This window comes from Scyliorhinus torazame, unplaced genomic scaffold (assembly GCF_047496885.1).
Source record: "Scyliorhinus torazame isolate Kashiwa2021f unplaced genomic scaffold, sScyTor2.1 scaffold_76, whole genome shotgun sequence".
Taxonomy (NCBI): Eukaryota; Metazoa; Chordata; class Chondrichthyes; order Carcharhiniformes; family Scyliorhinidae; genus Scyliorhinus; species Scyliorhinus torazame.
Window position 1 is genome coordinate 490098 of NW_027307803.1, and position 7323 is coordinate 497420.

Sequence of the window (7323 nt, forward strand, 5' to 3'; positions counted from 1 at the left end):
GAGCGAGGGACACAGAGAGAGCGAGGGACACAGAGAGAGCGAGGGACCCAGAGAGCGAGGGAGACAGAGAGAGCGAGGGAAACAGAGAGAGCGAGGGTCACACAGAGAGAGTGAGGGACACAGAGAGTGTGGAACACAGAGAGCGAGGGAGACAGAGAGAGCGAGGGACACAGAGAGAGCGAGGGACACAGAGAGCGAGGGACACACAGAGAGAGTGAGGGACACAGAGAGTGTGGGACACAGAGAGAGTGAGGGACACAGAGAGTGTGGGACACACAGAGAGAGTGAGGGACACAGAGAGAGCGAGGGACACAGAGAGAGGGAGGGACACAGAGAGCGAGAGACACAGAGAGCGAGAGACACAGAGAGCGAGGGACACACAGAGAGAGCGAGGGACACAGACAGAGCAAGGGACACAGAGATAGTGAGGGACACAGAGAGTGTGGGACACAGAGAGAGCGAGGGACACACAGAGAGCGAGGGACACAAAGAGCGACGGACACAGAGCACGAGGGACACAGAGAGAGCGAGGGACACAGAGAGCGAGGGACACAGAGAGCGAGGGACACAGAGAGAGCGAGGGACACAGAGAGCGAGGGACACAGAGAGTGAGGGACACAGAGAGTGTGGGACACAAAGAGCGAGGGACACAGAGCACGAGGGACACAGAGAGCGAGGGACACAGAGAGTGTGGGACACAGAGAGCGAGGGACACAGAGAGTGAGGGACACAGAGAGAGCGAGGGACACAGAGAGTGTGGGACACAGAGAGAGTGAGGGACTCAGAGAGAGCGAGGGACTCAGAGAGAGCGAGGGACACAGAGAGCGAGGGACACAGAGAGCGTGAGGGACACAGAGAGTGAGGACCACAGAGAGCGAGGGAGACAGAGAGAGCGTGGGACACAGAGAGAGCGAGGGACACAGAGAGAGCGAGGGACTCAGAGAGAGCGAGGGACACAGAGAGCGAGGGACACAGAGACAGCGAGGGACACAGAGAGAGCGAGGGACCCAGAGAGCGAGGGAGACAGAGAGAGCGAGGGAAACAGAGAGAGCAAGGGTCACACAGAGAGAGTGAGGGACACAGAGAGCGAGGGACACAGAGAGTGAGGGACACAGAGAGCGAGGGACACAGAGAGAGCGAGGGACACAGAGAGAGCGAGGGACCCAGAGAGCGATGGAGACAGAGAGAGCGAGGGAAACAGAGAGAGCGAGGGACACAGAGAGCGAGGGAGACAGAGAGAGCGAGGGACACAGAGAGAGCGAGGGACACAGAGAGCGAGGGACACACAGAGAGAGTGAGGGACACAGAGAGTGTGGGACACAGAGAGAGTGAGGGACACAGAGAGTGTGGGACACACAGAGAGAGTGAGGGACACAGAGAGAGCGAGGGACACAGAGAGAGGGAGGGACACAGAGAGCGAGAGACACAGAGAGCGAGAGACACAGAGAGCGAGGGACACACAGAGAGAGCGAGGGACACAGACAGAGCAAGGGACAGAGAGAGAGTGAGGGACACAGAGAGTGTGGGACACAGAGAGAGCGAGGGACACAGAGAGCGAGGGACACAGCGGGAACGAGGGACACAGAGAGAGCGAGGGACACACAGAAAGGGAGGGACACAGAGAGAGGGAGGGACACAGAGAGAGCGAGGGACACAGAGAGCGAGAGACACAGAGAGCGAGGGACACACAGAGAGAGCAAGGGACACAGACAGAGCCAGGGACTCAGAGAGAGCGAGGGACATAGAGAGCGAGGGACACACAGAGAGAGCGAGGGACACAGAGAGTGTGGGACACAGAGAGAGTGAGGGACACAGAGAGAGCGAGGGACTCAGAGAGAGCGAGGGACACAGAGAGCGAGGGACACAGAGAGCGAGGGTCACACAGAGAGAGTGAGGGACACAGAGAGTGAGGACCACAGAGAGCGAGGGAAACAGAGAGAGCGAGGGACACACAGAGAGAGTGAGGGACACAGAGAGTGTGGGACACAGAGAGCGAGGGACACAGAGAGTGTGGGACACACAGAGAGCGCGAGGGACACAGAGAGAGTGAGGGACACAGAGAGAGCGAGGGACACAGAGAGAGCGAGGGAAACAGAGAGTGAGGGACACAGAGAGCGAGAGACACAGAGAGCGAGAGACACAGAGAGCGAGGGACACACAGAGAGAGCGAGGGACACAGAGAGAGAGAGACACAGAGAGCGAGGGACACACAGAGAGAGCGAGGGACACAGACAGAGCCAGGGACTCAGAGAGAGCAAGGGACATAGAGAGCGAGGGACACACAGAGAGAGCGAGGAACACAGAGAGTGTGGAACACAGACAGAGCGAGGGACACAGAGAGCACGAGCGACACAGAGAGCGCGAGGGTCACAGAGAGAGTGAGGGACACAGAGAGTGAGGGACACAGAGAGCGAGGGACACACAGAGAGAGTGAGGGACACAGAGAGTGTGGAACACAGAGAGCGAGGGAAACAGAGAGTGAGGAACACAGAGAGCGAGGGAAACAGAGAGTGAGGGACACAGAGAGCGAGGGACACAGAGAGAGCGAGGGACACAGAGAGAGCGAGGGACACAGAGAGAGCGAGGGACACAGAGAGTGTGGGACACAGAGAGAGTGAGGGACACAGAGAGAGCGAGGGACTCAGAGAGAGCGAAGGACACAGAGAGCGAGGGACACAGAGAGCGAGGGTCACACAGAGAGAGTGAGGGACACAGAGAGTGAGGACCACAGAGAGCGAGGGAGACAGAGAGAGCGAGGGACACAGAGAGCGAGGGACACAGAGAGAGCGAGGGACACAGAGAGAGCATGGGACACAAAGAGCGAGGGACACAAAGAGCGACGGACACAGAGAGAGCGAGGGACACAGAGAGAGCGAGGGACACAAAGAGCGACGGACACAGAGCACGAGGGACACAGAGAGAGCGAGGGACACAGAGAGCGAGGGACACAGAGAGCGAGGGACACAGAGAGAGCGAGGGACACAGAGAGCGAGGGACACAGAGAGTGAGGGACACAGAGAGTGTGGGACACAAAGAGCGAGGGACACAGAGCACGAGGGACACAGAGAGCGAGGGACACAGAGAGTGTGGGACACAGAGAGCGAGGGACACAGAGAGTGAGGGACACAGAGAGAGCGAGGGACACAGAGAGTGTGGGACACAGAGAGAGTGAGGGACACAGAGAGAGCGAGGGACTCAGAGAGAGCGAGGGACACAGAGAGCGAGGGACACAGAGAGCGTGAGGGACACAGAGAGTGAGGACCACAGAGAGCGAGGGAGACAGAGAGAGCGTGGGAGACAGAGAGAGCGAGGGACACAGATCCTCGCTGTCTTCAGGGGATGTCCCGGAGGACTGGAGAATAGCCAATGTTGTTCCTCTGTTTAAGAAGGGTGGCAGGGATAATCCCGGGAACTACAGGCCGGTGAGCCTTACTTCAGTGGTAGGGAAATTACTGGAGAGAATTCTTCGAGACAGGATCTACTCCCATTTGGAAGCAAATGGACGTATTAGTGAGAGGCAGCACGGTTTTGTGAAGGGGAGGTCGTGTCTCACTAATTTGATAGAGTTTTTCGAGGAGGTCACTAATATGATTGATGCAGGTAGGGCAGTAGATGTTGTCTATATGGACTTCAGTAAGGCCTTTGACAAGGTCCCTCATGGTAGACTGGTACAAAAGGTGGAGTCACACGGGATCAGGGGTGAGCTGGCAAGGTGGATACAGAACTGGCTAGGCCATAGAAGGCAGAGGGTAGCAATGGAGGGATGCTTTTCTAATTGGAGGGCTGTGACCAGTGGTGTTCCACAGGGATCAGTGCTGGGACCTTTGCTCTTTGTAGTATATATAAATTATTTGGAGGAAAATGTAACTGGTCTGATTAGTAAGTTTGCAGACGACACAAAGGTTGGTGGAATTGCGGATAGCGATGAGGACTGTCTGAGGATACAGCAGGATTTAGATTGTCTGGAGACTTGGGCGGAGAGATGGCAGATGGAGTTTAACCTGGACAAATGTGAGGTAATGCATTTTGGAAGGTCTAATGCAGGTAGGGAATATACAGTGAATGGTAGAACCCTCAAGAGTATTGAAAGTCAAAGAGATCTAGGAGTACAGGTCCACAGGTCATTGAAAGGAGCAACACAGGTGGAGAAGGTAGTCAAGAAGGCATACGGCATGCTTGCCTTCATTGGCCGGGGCATTGAGTATAAGAATTGGCAAGTCATGTTGCAGCTGTATAGAACCTTAGTTAGGCCACACTTGGAGTATAGTGTTCAATTCTGGTCGCCACACTACCAGAAGGATGTGGAGGCTTTAGAGAGGGTGCAGAAGAGATTTACCAGAATGTTGCCTGGTATGGAGGGCATAAGCTATGAGGAGCGATTGAATAAACTCGGTTTGTTCTCACTGGAACGAAGGAGGTTGAGGGGCGACCTGATAGAGGTATACAAAATTATGAGGGGCATAGACAGAGTGGATAGTCAGAGGCTTTTCCCCAGGGTAGAGGGGTCAATTACTAGGGGGCATAGGTTTAAGGTGAGAGGGGCAAGGTTTAGAGTAGATGTACGAGGCAAGTTTTTTACGCAGAGGGTAGTGGGTGCCTGGAACTCACTACCGGAGGAGGTAGTGGAGGCAGGGACGATAGGGACATTTAAGGGGCATCTTGACAAATATATGAATAGGATGGGAATAGAAGGATACGGACCCAGGAAGTGTAGAAGATTGTAGTTTAGTCGGGCAGTATGGTCGGCACGGGCTTGGAGGGCCGAAGGGCCTGTTCCTGTGCTGTACATTTCTTTGTTCTTTGTTCTTTGTTGGACACAGAGAGAGCGAGGGACTCAGAGAGAGCGAGGGACACAGAGAGCGAGGGACACAGAGAGAGCGAGGGACACAGAGAGAGCGAGGGACCCAGAGAGCGAGGGAGACAGAGAGAGCGAGGGAAACAGAGAGAGCGAGGGTCACACAGAGAGAGTGAGGGACACAGAGAGCGAGGGACACAGAGAGTGAGGGACACAGAGAGCGAGGGACACAGAGAGAGCGAGGGACACAGAGAGAGCGAGGGACCCAGAGAGCGAGGGAGACAGAGAGAGCGAGGGAAACAGAGAGTGCGAGGGTCACACAAAGAGAGCGAGGGACACAGAGAGCGTGGGACACAGAGAGAGTGTGGAACACAGAGAGCGAGGGAGACAGAGAGAGCGAGGGACACAGAGAGAGCGAGGGACACAGAGAGCGAGGGACACACAGAGAGAGTGAGGGACACAGAGAGTGTGGGACACAGAGATAGTGAGGGACACAGAGAGTGTGGGACACACAGAGAGAGTGAGGGACACAGAGAGAGCGAGGGACACAGAGAGAGGGAGGGACACAGAGAGCGAGAGACACAGAGAGCGAGAGACACAGAGAGCGAGGGACACACAGAGAGAGCGAGGGACACAGACAGAGCAAGGGACAGAGAGAGAGTGAGGGACACAGAGAGTGTGGGACACAGAGAGAGCGAGGGACACAGAGAGCGAGGGACACAGCGGGAACGAGGGACACAGAGAGAGCGAGGGACACACAGAAAGGGAGGGACACAGAGAGAGGGAGGGACACAGAGAGAGCGAGGGACACAGAGAGCGAGAGACACAGAGAGCGAGGGACACACAGAGAGAGCAAGGGACACAGACAGAGCCAGGGACTCAGAGAGAGCGAGGGACATAGAGAGCGAGGGACACACAGAGAGAGCGAGGGACACAGAGAGTGTGGGACACAGAGAGAGTGAGGGACACAGAGAGAGCGAGGGACTCAGAGAGAGCGAGGGACACAGAGAGCGAGGGACACAGAGAGCGAGGGTCACACAGAGAGAGTGAGGGACACAGAGAGTGAGGACCACAGAGAGCGAGGGAAACAGAGAGAGCGAGGGACACACAGAGAGAGTGAGGGACACAGAGAGTGTGGGACACAGAGAGCGAGGGACACAGAGAGTGTGGGACACACAGAGAGCGCGAGGGACACAGAGAGAGTGAGGGACACAGAGAGAGCGAGGGACACAGAGAGAGCGAGGGAAACAGAGAGTGAGGGACACAGAGAGCGAGAGACACAGAGAGCGAGAGACACAGAGAGCGAGGGACACACAGAGAGAGCGAGGGACACAGAGAGAAAGAGACACAGAGAGCGAGGGACACACAGAGAGAGCGAGGGACACAGACAGAGCCAGGGACTCAGAGAGAGCAAGGGACATAGAGAGCGAGGGACACACAGAGAGAGCGAGGAACACAGAGAGTGTGGAACACAGACAGAGCGAGGGACACAGAGAGCACGAGCGACACAGAGAGCGCGAGGGTCACAGAGAGAGTGAGGGACACAGAGAGTGAGGGACACAGAGAGCGAGGGACACACAGAGAGAGTGAGGGACACAGAGAGTGTGGAACACAGAGAGCGAGGGAAACAGAGAGTGAGGAACACAGAGAGCGAGGGAAACAGAGAGTGAGGGACACAGAGAGCGAGGGACACAGAGAGAGCGAGGGACACAGAGAGAGCGAGGGACACAGAGAGAGCGAGGGACACAGAGAGTGTGGGACACAGAGAGAGTGAGGGACACAGAGAGAGCGAGGGACTCAGAGAGAGCGAAGGACACAGAGAGCGAGGGACACAGAGAGCGAGGGTCACACAGAGAGAGTGAGGGACACAGAGAGTGAGGACCACAGAGAGCGAGGGACACAGAGAGAGCGTGGGACACAGAGAGAGCGAGGGACACAGAGAGAGCGAGGGACTCAGAGAGAGCGAGGGACACAGAGAGCGAGGGACACAGAGAGAGCGAGGGACACAGAGAGAGCGAGGGACCCAGAGAGCGAGGGAGACAGAGAGAGCGAGGGAAACAGAGAGAGCGAGGGTCACACAGAGAGAGTGAGGGACACAGAGAGTGTGGAACACAGAGAGCGAGGGAGACAGAGAGAGCGAGGGACACAGAGAGAGCGAGGGACACAGAGAGCGAGGGACACACAGAGAGAGTGAGGGACACAGAGAGTGTGGGACACAGAGAGAGTGAGGGACACAGAGAGTGTGGGACACACAGAGAGAGTGAGGGACACAGAGAGAGCGAGGGACACAGAGAGAGGGAGGGACACAGAGAGCGAGAGACACAGAGAGCGAGAGACACAGAGAGCGAGGGACACACAGAGAGAGCGAGGGACACAGACAGAGCAAGGGACACAGAGATAGTGAGGGACACAGAGAGTGTGGGACACAGAGAGAGCGAGGGACACAGAGAGCGAGGGACACAGCGAGAACGAGGGACACAGAGAGAGCGAGGGACACACTGAAAGGGAGGGACACAGAGAGAGGGAGG